The sequence below is a fragment of the Nomascus leucogenys genome, chromosome 16 (genome assembly GCF_006542625.1).
Source record: "Nomascus leucogenys isolate Asia chromosome 16, Asia_NLE_v1, whole genome shotgun sequence".
In the NCBI taxonomy this organism is placed as follows: Eukaryota; Metazoa; Chordata; class Mammalia; order Primates; family Hylobatidae; genus Nomascus; species Nomascus leucogenys.
The window spans coordinates 48,839,080-48,853,141 of NC_044396.1; positions in this window are offsets into that span (position 1 = coordinate 48,839,080).

Genomic DNA, 14,062 nt, shown 5'->3' on the forward strand with positions numbered 1-14,062 from the left:
CTCACGATTTGGCTCTCTGTTTGTCTGTTATTGGTGTATAGGAATGCTTGTGATTTTTGCACATTGATTTTGTATCCTGAGACTTTGTTGAATTTGCTTATCAGCTTAAGGAGATTTGGGGCTGAGACAATAGGGTTTTCTAAATATACAATCATGTCGTCTGCAAACAGGGACAATTTGACTTCCTCTTTTCCTAACTGAATACCCTTTATTTCTTTCTGTTGCCTGATTGCCCTGACCAGAACTTCCAACAGTATGTTGAATAGGAGTGGTGAGAGAGGGCATCCCTGTCTTGTGCCAGTTTTCAAAGGGAATACTTCCAGTTTTTGCCCATTCAGGATGGTATTGGCTGTGGGTGTGTCCAAAATAGCTCTTAGTATTTTGAGAGACGTTCCATCAATACCTAGTTTATTGAGAGTTTTTAGCATGAAGTGCTGTTGAATTTTGTCATAGTCCTTTTCTGCATCTATTGAGATGATCATGTGGTTTTTGTCTTTGGTTCTGTTTATGTGATGGATTACGTTTATTGATTTGTGTATGTTGAACCAGCCTTGCATCCCAGGGAGGAAGCCAACTTGATCTTGGTGGATAAGCTTTTTGATGTGCTGCTGGATTCGGTTTGCTGGTATTTTATTGAGGATTTTTGCATCGATGTTCATCAGGGATATTGGTCTAGAAATTCTCTTTTTTTGTTGTGTCTCAACCAGGCTTTGGTATCAGAACGATGCTGGCCTCATAAAACGAGTTAGGGAGGATTCTCTCTTTTTCTATTGATTGGAATAGTTTCAGAAGGAATGGTACCAGCTCCTTTTTGTAGCTCTGGTAGATTTCGGCTCTGAATCCGTCTAGTCCTGGACTTTTTTTGGTTAGTAGGCTATTAATTATTGCCTCAATTTCAAAGCCCTGTTATTGGTCTATTCAGGGATTCAACATCTTCCTGGTTTAGTCTTGGGAGGGTGTATGTGTCCAGGAATTTATCCATTTCTTCTAGATTTTCTAGCTTATTTGCATAGAGGTGTTTATAGTATTATCTGATGGTAGTTTGTATTTCTGTGGGATCAGTGGTGATATCCCCTTTATCATTTTTTATTGCATCTACTTGAGTCTTCTCTCTTTTCTTCTGTATTAGTCTTGCTAGCAGACTATTTTGTTGATCTTTTCAAAAAACCAGCTCCTAGATTCATTGATTTTTTGAAGGGTTTTTTTGTGTCTCTATCTCCTTCAGTTCTGCTGTGATCTTAGTTATTTCTTGCCTTCTGCTAGCTTTTGAATGTGTTTGCTCTTGCTTCTCTAGTTCTTTTAATTGTGATGTTAGGGTGTCGATTTTAGATCTTTCCTGCTTTCTCTTGTGGGCCTTTAGTGCTATAAATTTCCCTCTACACACTGCTTTGAATGTGTCCCAGAGATTCTGGTACATTGTGTCTTTGTTCTCATTGGTTTCAAAGAACATCTTTATTTCTGCCTTCATTTCATTATTTACCTAGCAGTCATTCAGAAACAGGTGGTTCAGTTTCCATGTAGTTGTGCAGTTTTGAGTGAGTTTCTTTTTTCTTTTTCTTTTTTTTTTTTTTTTTTTTTTGAGATGGAGTTTCACTCTTGTTACCCAGGCTGGAGTGCAATGGCACAATCTCGGCTCACCACAACCTCTGCCTCCCAGGTTCAAGCGATTCTCCTGCCTCAGCCTCCCTAGTAGCTGGGATTATAGGCGTGTGCCACCACGCCTGGCTAATCTTTTTGTATTTTCAGTAGAGACGGGGTTTCTCCATGTTGATCAGGCTGGTTTCGAACTCCCAACCTCTGGTGATCCACCCACCTCGGCCTCCCAAAGTGCTGGGATTAGAGGCATGAGCCACCGCACCCAGCCTTGAGTGAGTTTCTTAATCCTGAGGTCTAATTTGATTGCACTGTGGTCTGAGAGAATGTTTGTTGTGATTTCTGTTCTTTTACATTTGTTGAGGAGTGCTTTACTTCCAACTATGTGGTCAATTGTGGAATAAGTGTGATATAGTGCTGAGAAGCGTGTATATTCTGTTGAAATGGGGTGGAGAGTTCTGTAGATGTCTATTAGGTCTGCTTGGTCCAGAGCTGAGTTCAAGTCCTGGATATCGTTGTTAACATTCTGTTGTGTTGATCTGTCTCATATTGACGGTGGGGTGTTCAAGTCTCCCATTATTATTGTATGGGAGTCTAAGTCTCTTTGTAGGTCTCTAAGGACTTGCTTTATGAATCTGGGTGCTCCTGTATTGGCTGCATGTATATTTAGGATAGGTAGCTCTTCTTGTTGCATTGATCCCTTTACCATTATGTAATGTCCTTCTTTGTCTCTTTTGGTCTTTGTTGGTTTAAAGTCTGTTTTATCAGAGACTAGGATTGCAACCCCCACTTTTTTTTTACTTTCCATTTGCCTGGTAAGTTTTCCTCCATCCCTTTAGTTTGAGCCTATGTGTGTCTCTGCACATGAGTTGGGTCTCCTGAATACAACACACTGATGGGTCTTCACTCTTTGTTTAATTTGCCAGTCTCTGTCTTTAATTGGGGAATTTAGCCCATTTACATTTAAGGTTAATATTGTTATGTGTGAATTTGATCCTGTCATTATGATGTTAGCTGGTTATTTTGCTCATTAGTTGATGCAGTTTCTTCCTAGCATCAATGGTCTTTACAATTTGGCATGTTTTTGTAGTGGCTGGTACCGGTTTTTCCTTTCCATGTTTAGTGCTTCCTTCAGGAGCTCTTGTAAGGCAGGCCTGTTGGTGACAAAATCTCTCAGCATTTGCTTGTCTGTAAAGAATTTTATTTCTCCTTTGCTTATGAAGCTTAGTTTGGCTGGATATGAAATTCTGGATTGAAAATTCTTTTCTTTAAGAATGTTGAATATTGGCCCCCACTCTCTTCTGGCTTATAGAGTTTCTGCTGAGAGATCAGCTGTTAGTCTGATGGGCTTCCCTTTGTGGGTAACCCGACCTTTCTCTCTGGCTGCCCTTAATATTTTTTCCTTCATTTCAACCTTGGTGAACCTGATAATTATGTGTTTTGGGGTTGCTCTTCATGAGGAGTATCTTTGTGGTGTTCTCTGTATTTCCTGAATTTGAATGTTGGCCTGCCTTACTAGATTGGGGAAGTTCTCCTGGATAATATCCTGAAGAATGTTTTCCAGCTTGGTTCCATCGTCCCCATCACTTTCAGGTACACCAATCAAATGTAGATTTGGTCTTTTCACATAGTCCCATATTTCTTGGAGGCTTTATTTGTTTCTTTTTACTCTTTTTTCTCTAAACTTCTCTTCTCACTTTATTTCATTAATTTGATCTTCAATCACTGATACCCTTTCTTCCACTTGATTGAATCAGCTACCGAAGCTTGTGCATGTGTCATGCAGTTCTCATGCCATGGTTTTCAGCTCCATCAGGTCATTTAAGGTCTTCTCCACATGGTTTATTATAGTTTGCCATTTATCTAATATTTTTTCAAGGTTTTTGGCTTCCTTGCAATGGGTTTGAACATCCTTCTTTTGCTCAGAGAAGTTTGTTATTACTGACCTTCTGAAGCCTACTTCTGTCAACTCGCCAAAGTCATTCTCCATCCAGCTTTGTACTGTTGCTGGCAAGGAGCTGAGATCCTTTGGAGGAGAAGAGGCACTCTGGTTTTTAGAATTTTCAGCTTTCTGCTCTGGTTTCTCCCCATCTTTGTGGTTTTATCTACCTTTGGTCTTTGATGATGGTGACCTACAGATGGGGTTTTGGTGTGGATGTCCTTTTTGTTGATGTTGATGCTATTCCTTTCTGTTTGTTAGTTTTCCTTCTAACAGTCAGATCCCTCAACTGCAGCTCTGTTGGAGTTTGCTGGAGGTCCACTCCAGACCTTGTTTGCCTGGATATCACCAGCAGAGGCTGCAGAACAGCAAATATTGCAGAAGAGCAAATATTGCTGCCTGATCCTTCCTCTGGACGCTTTGTCTCAGAGGGGCATCCAGCTGTATGAAGTGTCAGTCGGCCCCTACTGGGAGGTGTCTCCCATTTAGGCTACACAGGGGTCAGGGACCCACTTGAGGAGGCAGTTTGTCCATTCTCAGAGCTCAAACACCATGCTGGGAGAACCACTGCTCTCTTCAAAGCTGTCAGACAGGGACATTTAAGTCTGCAGAAGTTTCTGCTGCCTTTTGTTCAGCTGTGCCCTGCCCCCAGAGGTGGAGTCTACAGAGGGAGGTAGGCCTCGTTGAGCTCCGGTGGGCTCCACCCAGTTTGAGCTTCCTAGCCGCTTTGTTTACCTACTCAAGTCTCAGCAATGGGGGATGCCCCTCTCCCAGCCAGGCTGCCACCTCGCAGTTCGATCTTGGACTGCTGTGCTAGCAGTGAGCAAGGCTCTGTCGGCGTAGGACCTGCTAAGCTAGGTGTGGGATATAATCTCCTGGTGTTCCATTTGCTAGGACTGTTGGAAAAGCACAGTATTAAGGTGGGAGTGTCCTGATTTTCCCGGTTCTGTCTGTCACAGCTTCCCTTGGCTAGGAAAGGGAAATCCTCTGACCCCGTGTGCTTCCTGGGTGAGGCGATGCCCCACCCCACTTTGGCTCGCCCTCCGTGGGCTGCACCCACTGTCCAACCAGTCCCAATGAGATGAACCAGGTCCCTCAGTTGTAAATGCAGAAATCACCTGTCTTCTGTGTAGATCACGCTGGGAGCTGCAGACCAGAGCTGTTCCTATTTGGCCATCTTGGACTTAAATTATTTTATTTTATATTTGTATTTAATTTATCTTATACTACAAATCTTAGGTCCTAATGACATTCACATAATTACTACTAATTTTGTATATATTCACATTTCTACTTCAAAAATAATAATACCTCAACTAAGTCTAAAATATAGACTAATTTATTATTGCTAAAAATAAAACCACTGAATGCAGCAAAAAGTTTTTTGGTGGATTTTTTTGCCCTTGGGATATAGCTTCTTCAAAATTTAGAGATAGGCCAGGTACAGTGGCTCATGCCTGTAATCCCAGCATTTTGGGACGCCAAGGCAGGTGGATCACTTGAGGTCAGGAGTTCAAGGCCAGCCTGATCAACATGGTAAAACCCTGTCTCTAATAAAAATACAAAAATTAGCTGGGTGTGATGGCACATTACTGTAATCCCAGCTACTCAGGAGGCTGAGGCACAAGAATCACTTGAACCTGGGAAGCAGAGGTTGCAGTAAGCCAGGATTGTGCCACTGCACTCCAGCCTGGGCAACAGAGTGAAACTCTGTCTCAAAAAAAAAAAAAAAAAAAAAAAAAACTAAACAAACAAAATCTAGAGTTAAAATACTATGCTTTAAAGTCACTTAAGATAAGTCTTTTCTGTGTGCTTATGCCACCAACTTCCTATCAGTTAGGTAAGTGTGTTTCCATTTGTTGTTAATTTGGGGGGTATGCCTTGTTTGGGTTTTTATTTAATTTTTTAATGTAAGACATTACATGGTTCCATAGTGAAACTAGTAAAAAAGGTAAATTTAGAAAAGTCTATTGTCAGTCTATGACTTCCCCATATTTATTTCTGCCCCCACAGGTAACTATTTGTATTAGCTTTCAGTTTCTACCCTCTCATTGTTTGTTTTTTAATATATAAGCAAATATGATAGATTTTTTCATTTCCTTACCCAAGTACAGCATATAATGTACACTCTTTTGCACTTAGTTCTTTTCATGCATATATATGTGAGAGAGAGAGAGACAGATCTTCTACATTATTTTCTTATAGTTTTTTTGTTTTGTTTTGTTTTGAGATGGAGCCTTGCTCTGTCGCCCAGGCTGGAGTGCAGTGGCACAATTTCGGCTCACTGCAACCTCCGCCTCCTGGGTTCAAACAGCTCTCCCTGCCTCAGCTTCCCAAGTAGCTGGGATTACAGGTATGTGCCACCATGCCCGGCTAATTTTTTTTTTTTTAGTAGAGATGGGGTTTTGCCATGTTGGCCAGGCTGTTCTCAAACTCCTGATCTCAGGTGATCCACCTGCCTCATCCTCCCAAAGTGCTGGGATTACAGGTGTGAGCCACTGTGCCCAGCCATTTTCTTACAGTTTTATTATATTTTACTAGACAGATGCACCATTGTTTATCAACAAGAACACTGTTGATGGGCATTTGGTTTGCCTCCAGTATTTTACTATCACAAATAGCACTGCAATTAATAGCCTATTAGTACTTTTGTATTTTTGCAAGTATATTTGTACTAGTCCATTTTCACATTGCTATAAAGAACTTTCCAAGACTGGGTAATTTATAAAGGAAAGAGATTTAATTGACTCACAGTTCTGCATGGCTGGGGAGGCCTCAGGAAACTTACAATCATGGCACAAGGCCAAAGGGAAGCAAGGACCTTCATCACATGGTGGCAGGAGAGAGAAGAGTGAGGAGTGAAAGGGCAAGAGCTCCTTATAAAACCATCAGATCTCCTGAGAACTCACTCATTATCACAAGAACAGCATGGGGGAAACCGCTCCCATGATCCAATCACCTCCCACTAGGTCTCTCCCTAGACACGTGGGTTTTATGGGAATTGAAATTCAAGATGAGACTTGGGTGGGAACACAGCCAAGCCATATCAGTATCTTTAGACTAAATTCCTATAGGTGGGATATCTGAGTCAAAGAGTAAATCAATATGGAATTTTGCTTGAAACCACCAAATTCTCCTCTATAGGGATTGTGTCAGTTTGTATTCTCACCAGCTTCCGTAACAGGTGCATTGTCAAACCTCTGATATTATGTCAAAATAATTACTTTTAAAAATAGTAAATTTGTGGCAGGGCACAGTGGCTCACACCTGTAATCCCAGGACTTTGGGAGGCTGAGGCAGGCGGATCACATGAGGTCAGAAGTTTGAGACCAGCCTAGCCAACATGGCGAAACCCCATCTCTACTACAAATACAAAAATTAGCCAGGTGTGGTGGCACACACCTGTAATCCCAGGTACTCAGGAGGCTGAGGCAGGGGAATCACTTGAACCCAGGTGGCAGAGGTTGCAGTGAGCTGAGATCACACCACTGCACTCCAGCCTGGGAGACAGAGCAAGACTCCATCTTGAAAAAAAAATAGAATAGTAAAAATAGTAAATGTGTATAGTTACTTTTCTAAATGCTTTTTTCACATCTTGATGTCTTTGATAATCTCAACAGATATACAAGAGACATTTCAAGAAACTGAGAACAGAAAATTGTAATTACTCATAAAAAGTTAGAAGCACTTATTACCATCAACAAGAAAAGCATGCCCTGCCCTATATCACTTCATCTATTTGATATTATAATGGATACATTAGCCCGCATAGTAACACCATAAACAAAACTATTATATTGGCAAAAAATATAATTGACTGTAGAAAATCCAAGAATATCTGCAGATAAATTCCCAGAAATAATAATAACATTCAGTAAGTTTCTTGATCATAATGTCAATATACAAAAAGTAATTGTGTTATTTATCATCTGCAACAAACAACTAAAAATGTAATTCAAAAAATATATGTTGCTACTATTTTCTGTGTTTTATATTTGCTTTTTAGACAATACTTTAAGGAGATAGTGATCCTGAACAGGTATCTCAGGACAAAGGAAAACGTCCCAGACAGGATGTCTGCATGAGGACAAGAAACTCAGGAGAGAAGGGATGAAAACACAACCCCACTCCCTCTGCCACCAAATGTAGACTGAGAGATAGAAAAGATAGAATATCAAGAACCTAAAGTGGGTAGGGGAAGCGGCCACATCTGCAAGTGAAGAGGAAAAGGACTAATTTGAGGACCAAAGGGAAAGCTTCAAAAACAAACTTGGTCAAAGAAGAGATAAGGAACAGAAGGTTTTAAAGGAAGCACAGCTTCCATGGTCTTCCTTCTCCAGCAAGAAATTGCATGGGAGTTCTTTGCCACTGATCCTGACAGTTAAAAAGTTCATGGATATATCGTGACTTCCCTGAGCCTTTGCCTCTTGTTCTGTAAGTAAAGAATAATAGTATTTACCATAGAGGATTGTCATGAGGATGAAATGGCATTACGGATGTGAAGGACTTAACACAGCATGTTTCTGACATGAGGTATTTGGTATATGTCCATCCACTCTTTACCTAGACCTCCATATTTCCTTAACACCATTTGACAGAAAAGTAACCTGATGTTGGTAAGTCATACAGCTGGAAAATGTTGGAGCCAAAATGCAAATACTAGTTTTCTGATTATAAATCTCACATTCTTTCCACTGAACCATGAAAATCTTGCATTTTAATTCTGTATTTTTCAAAGCTTGAAAAACAGGGTGTTATGGGAGTATGTGAAGCATTTTGAGTCACAGTTCACAGATAATATTTTGGAAGTTCAGTTGGAGTGATTCTGAGTGATCGGTTTGGTGGTAGGAAGTGAGAGAAAAACTAATGCAGAAATGGGTACATGTGGTCCCAAAATATATTAGATATTTGCAAAGACTTTTATTGTTTTGCTTATATGCAAGGAATAAATAAACAGCTTATTTTTCACATTCACAGATGAACACTCAAGCAATATGCAATTAATCGCATGCTTTTTCTTATGCAAATATCAATATAATATCATTTTCATAAGTGCAACTGTGAAGTCCTTTAGGAAATTAACCAGAACACAATTCAACATTATATAAAGTATAAACCATACTTTATAGATGGGTTCCCGAAAAGATAGCTGAGAGGGATTCCTGGGCAAGATGGCCAAATAGGTACAGCTCTGGTCTGCAGCTCCCAATGAGACCAATGCAGAAGGCGGGTGATTTCTGCATTTCCAACTGAGATACAAGGTTCATCTAATTGGGACTGGTTAGACAGTAGGTGCAGCCCACGGAGGGCAAGCAGAAGCAGGGTGGGGCATCACTTCACCTGGGAAGCACAAGGGGTTGGGGAATTCCCTCCCCTAGCCAAGGGAAACTGTGAGCAGCCATGAGGGATGGAGCTATCTGGCCCAGATATTATGCTTTTCCCACAGTCTTCGCAACCCACAGAACAGGAGATTCCATCGGGTGCTACACCACCAGGGCCCTGGTTTCAAGCACAAAACCAGACAGCTGTTTGGGCAGACACCAAGCTAGCTGCAGGAGTTTTTTTTTTTTCATACCTCAGTGGTGCCTGGAATGCCAGCAAGACAAAACCATGCACTCCCCTGTAAAGGGGGCTGAAGCCAGGGAACCAAGTGGCCTAGCTCAGTGGATCCCACCTCCACAGAGCCCAGCAAGCTAAGATCCACTGGCTTGAAATTCTCACTGGCAGCACAGCAGTCTGAAGTCGACCTGAGATGCTCAAGCTTGGTGTGGGGAGGGGCGTCTGCCATTCCTGAGGCTTGAGTAGGTGGTTTTCCCCTCCCAGTGTAAACAAAGCCTCAGGGAAATTTGGACTGCATGGAGCCCACCACAGCTTGGCAAAGCCACTGTAGCCAAACTGCCTCTCCATATTCCTCCTCTCTGAGCAGGGCATCTCTGAAAGAAAGGCAGCAGCCTCAGTCAGGGGCTTATAGATAAAACTCCCATCTACCTGGGACAGAGCATCTGGGGAAAGGAGTGGCTGTGGGCACAGCTTCAGCAGACTTAAACATTCCTGCCTGCCAGCTCTGAAGATGTGGATCTCCCAGCACAGCGCTTGAGCTCTGCTAAAAGACAGACCACCTCCTCAAGTGGGTCCATGACCCCCATGACTCCTGACAGGGAGATACCTCCCAGCAGGGGTCGATAAACATCTCATAAAGGAGAGTTCTGGCTGGCCTCTGGGGGGTGCCCTTCTGGGATGAAGTTTCCAGAGGAAGGAGCAGGCAGCAATCTTTGCTGTTCTGCAACCTCTGCCTGGTGAATCCCAGACAAAAATGGTCTAGCATGGACCCCCAGCAAACTCCAGCAGACCAGCAGCAGAGGGGCCTGTTAGAAGGAAAACTAACAAACAGAAAACAACAGTATCAACAACAACAAAAAGGATGACACGCAAAAACTCCATCCCAAGGTCACCAACAGCAAAGATGAAAGGTAAATAAATCCATGAAGATAAGGAAAAAACAGAGCAAAAATGCTGAAAATTCCAAAAACCAGAATGCCTCTTCTCCTCCAAAGGATCAAACTCCTTGCCAGTGAGGGAACAAAACCGGATGGAGAATGAGTTTGATGAATTGACAGAAGTAGGCTTCAGAAGGTAGATAATAACAAAGTCTTCCAAGCTAAAGGAGCATGTTCTAACCCAATGCAATGAAGCTAAGAACCTTGATAAAAGGTTAGAGGAATTGCTAACTAGAATAACCAGTTTAGAGAAGAATATAAATGACCTAATGGAGCTGAAAAACACAGCCTGAGAACTTCGTGAAGCATACACAAGTATCACTAGCTGAATCAATCAAGCAGAAGAAAGAATATCAGAGATTGAAGATCAACTTAATGAAATAAGGTGTGAAGACAAGATTAGAGAAAAAAGAATGAAAAGGAACAAACAAAGCCTCCAAGAAATATGGGATTATGTAAAAAGACCAAACCTACATTTGATTGGTGTACCTGAAAGTGATGAGGAGAATGGAACCAAGTTGGAAAACACACTTCAGGATATTATCCAGGAGAACTTCCTCAGCCTAGAAAGACAGGTCAACATACACATTCAGGAAATACAGAGAACACCACAAAGATATTCCTTGAGAAGAGCAACCCCAAGACATATAATTGTCAGATTCACCAAGGTTGAAATGAGGAAAAAATGTTAAGCGTAGCCAGAGAGAAAGGTAGTGTTATCCACAAAGGGAAGCCCATCAGACTAACAGCAGATATCCCTGCAGAAACCCTGCAAGCCAGAAGAGAGTAGAGGCCAATATTCAACATTCTTAAAGAAAAGAATTTTCAACCCAGAATTTCATATCCAGCCAAACTCAAACTCATAAGTGAAGGAGAAATAAAATCCTTTACAAACAAGCAAATGCTGAAAGATTTTGTCACCAACAGGCCTGCCTTACAAGAGCTCCTGAAGAAAGCACTAAACATGGAAAGGAACAACTGGTACCAGTCACTGCAAAAACATACCAAAATGTAAAGACCATTGACGCTATGAAGAAACTGCATCAACTAACGAGCAAAATAATCAGCTAGCATCATAATGACAGGATCAAATTCACACATAACAATTTTAGCCTTAAACATAAACAGGCTAAATGCCCACAATTAAAAGGCATACACTGGCAAATTGGATAAAGAGTCAAGACCCATCGGTGTGCTGTATTCAAGAGACTCATCTCACGTGCAAAGACACTCATAGGCTCAAAATAAAGGGATGGAGGAAAATTTACCAAGCAAATGGAAAGCAAAAAAAAAAAAAAAAAAAAAGCAGGGGTTGCAATCCTAGTCTCTGATAAAACAGACTTTAAACCAACAAAGATCAAAAAAGACAAAGAAGGTCAGATAGTTGTAGCTATGCGGCATCATTTCTGAGGGCTCTGTTCTGTTCCATTGATCTATGTCTCTGTTGTGGTACCAGTACCATGCTGTTTTGGTTACTGTAGCCTTGTAGTATAGTTTAAAGTCAGGTAGCGTGATGCCTCCAGCTTTGTTCTTTTGGCTTAGGATTGACTTGGCGATGCGGGCTCTTTTTTGGTTCCATATGAACTTTAAAGTAGTTTTTTCCAATTCTGTGAAGAAAGTCATTGGTAGCTTGATGGGGATGGCATTGAATCTGGGGTGGGGGGAGGGGGGAGGGACAGCATTAGGAGATACACCTAATGCTAAATGATGAGTTAATGGGTGCAGGAAATCAACATGGCACATGGATACATATGTAACAAACCTGCACATTGTGCACATGTACCCTAAAACCCTAAAGTATAATAAAAAAAAAAAAAATAAAAAAAAAATAAAGTACAGGGGGGAAGAAAGCAAAAAAAAAAAAAAAAGACAAAGAAGGACATTACATAATGGTAAAGGGATCAATGCAACAAGAAGAGCTAACTATCCTAAATATATATGCACCCAATACAGGAGCACCCAGATTCATAAAGCAAGTCCTTAGAGACCTACAAAGAGACTTAGACTCCCACACAATGATAGTGGGAGACTTGAACACCCCACTGTCAATATTAGACAGATCAACAAGACAGAAAATTAACAATGATATTCAGGACTTGAACTCAGCTCTGGACCAAGCAGACCTAATAGACATCTACAGAACTCTCCACCCCAAATCAACAGACTACACAATCTTCTCAGCACCACATAGCACTTATTCCAAAACCAACCACATAACTGGAAGTAAAACACTCCTCAGCAAATGCAAAAGAATGGAAATCAGAACAAACAGTCTCTGAGACTACAGTGCAATCAAATTAGAACTCAGGATTAAGAAACTCACTCAAAACTGCACAACTACATGGAAACTGAACAACCTGTTACTGAATGACTACTGGGTGAATAATGAAATTAAGGCAGAAATAAATAAGTTCTTTGAAATCAATGAGAATGAAGATACAACATACCAGAATCTCTGGGACACAGCTAAAGCAGTGTTTAGAGAGAAATTTATAGCACTACATGCCCACAGGAGAAAGTGGGAAAAATCTAAAATCAACACCATAACATCACAATTAAAAGAACTAGAGAAGCAAGAACAAACAAATTCAAAAGATAGCAGAAGACAAGAAATAACTAAGATCAGAGCAGAACTGAAAGAGACAGAGACACAAAAAACCCTTCAAAAAAATCAATGAATCCAGGAGCTGGTTTTTTGAAAAGACTGACAAAATAGACCACTAGCCAGACTAATAAGAAGAAAAGAGAGAAGAATCAAATAGACACAATAAGAAATGATAAAGGGGATATCACCACCGATCCCACAGAAATACAAACTACCATCAGAGAATACTATAAACATCTCTATGCAAATAAACTAGAAAATCTAGAAGAAATGGATAAATTCCTGGACACATACATCCTCCCAAGACTAAACCAGGAAGACGTTGAATCCCTGAATAGACCAATAACAAGTTTTGAAATTGAGGCAGTAATTAATAGCCTACCAACCAAAAAAAGCCCAGGACCAGACAGATTCACAGCCAAATTCTACCGGAAGTACAAAGAGGAGCTGGTACCATTCCTTCTGAAATGATTCCAAACAATAGAAAAAGAGAGACTCCTCCTTAACTCATTTTATGGGGCTAGCATCATCCTGATACCAAAACCTGGCAGAGACACAACAAAAGAAGAAAATTTCAGGCCAATATCCCTGATGAACATCAACGCAAAAATCCTCAATAAAATACTGGCAAACTGAATCCAGCAGCACATTAAAAAGTTTATCCACCACATCAAGTCAGCTTCATCCCTGGGATGCAAGACTGGTTCAACATAGGCAAATCAATAAACATAATCCATCACATAAACAGAACCAATGACAAAAACCACATGATTATTGCAATAGATCCAGAAAAGGCCTTTGATAAAATTCACCACCACTTCATGTTAAAAACACTCAATGAACTAGGTATTGATGCAACATATCTCAAAATAATAAGAGCTATTTATGAAAAACCCACAGCCAATATTATACTAAATAGGCAAAAGTTGGAAGTATTCCCTTTGAAAACCAGCACAAGAAAAGGATGCCCTGTCTCACCACTCCTATTCAACACAGTATTGGAAGTTCTGGCCAGGGCAGTCAGGCAAGAGAAAGAATAAAGTGTATTCAAATAGGAAGACAGGAAGTCAAATTGTCTCTGTTTGCAGATGACATGATTGTATATTTAGAAAATGCCATAATCTCAGCCGAAAATCTCCTTAAGCTGATAAGCAACTTCAGGAAAGTCTCAGGATACAAAATCAATGTGCAAAAATCACAAGCATTCCTATACACAAATAATAGACAACCAGAGAGCCAAATTATGCATGAATTCCCATTCACAATTGCTACAAAGGGAATAAAATACCTAGGAATACAACTTACAAGGGATGTGAAGGACCTCTTCAAGGAGAACTACAAACCACTGCTCAAGGAAATAAGAGAGGATGCAAACAAATGGAAAAATATTCTGTGTTCATGGATAGGAAGAATCAATATCATGAAAAT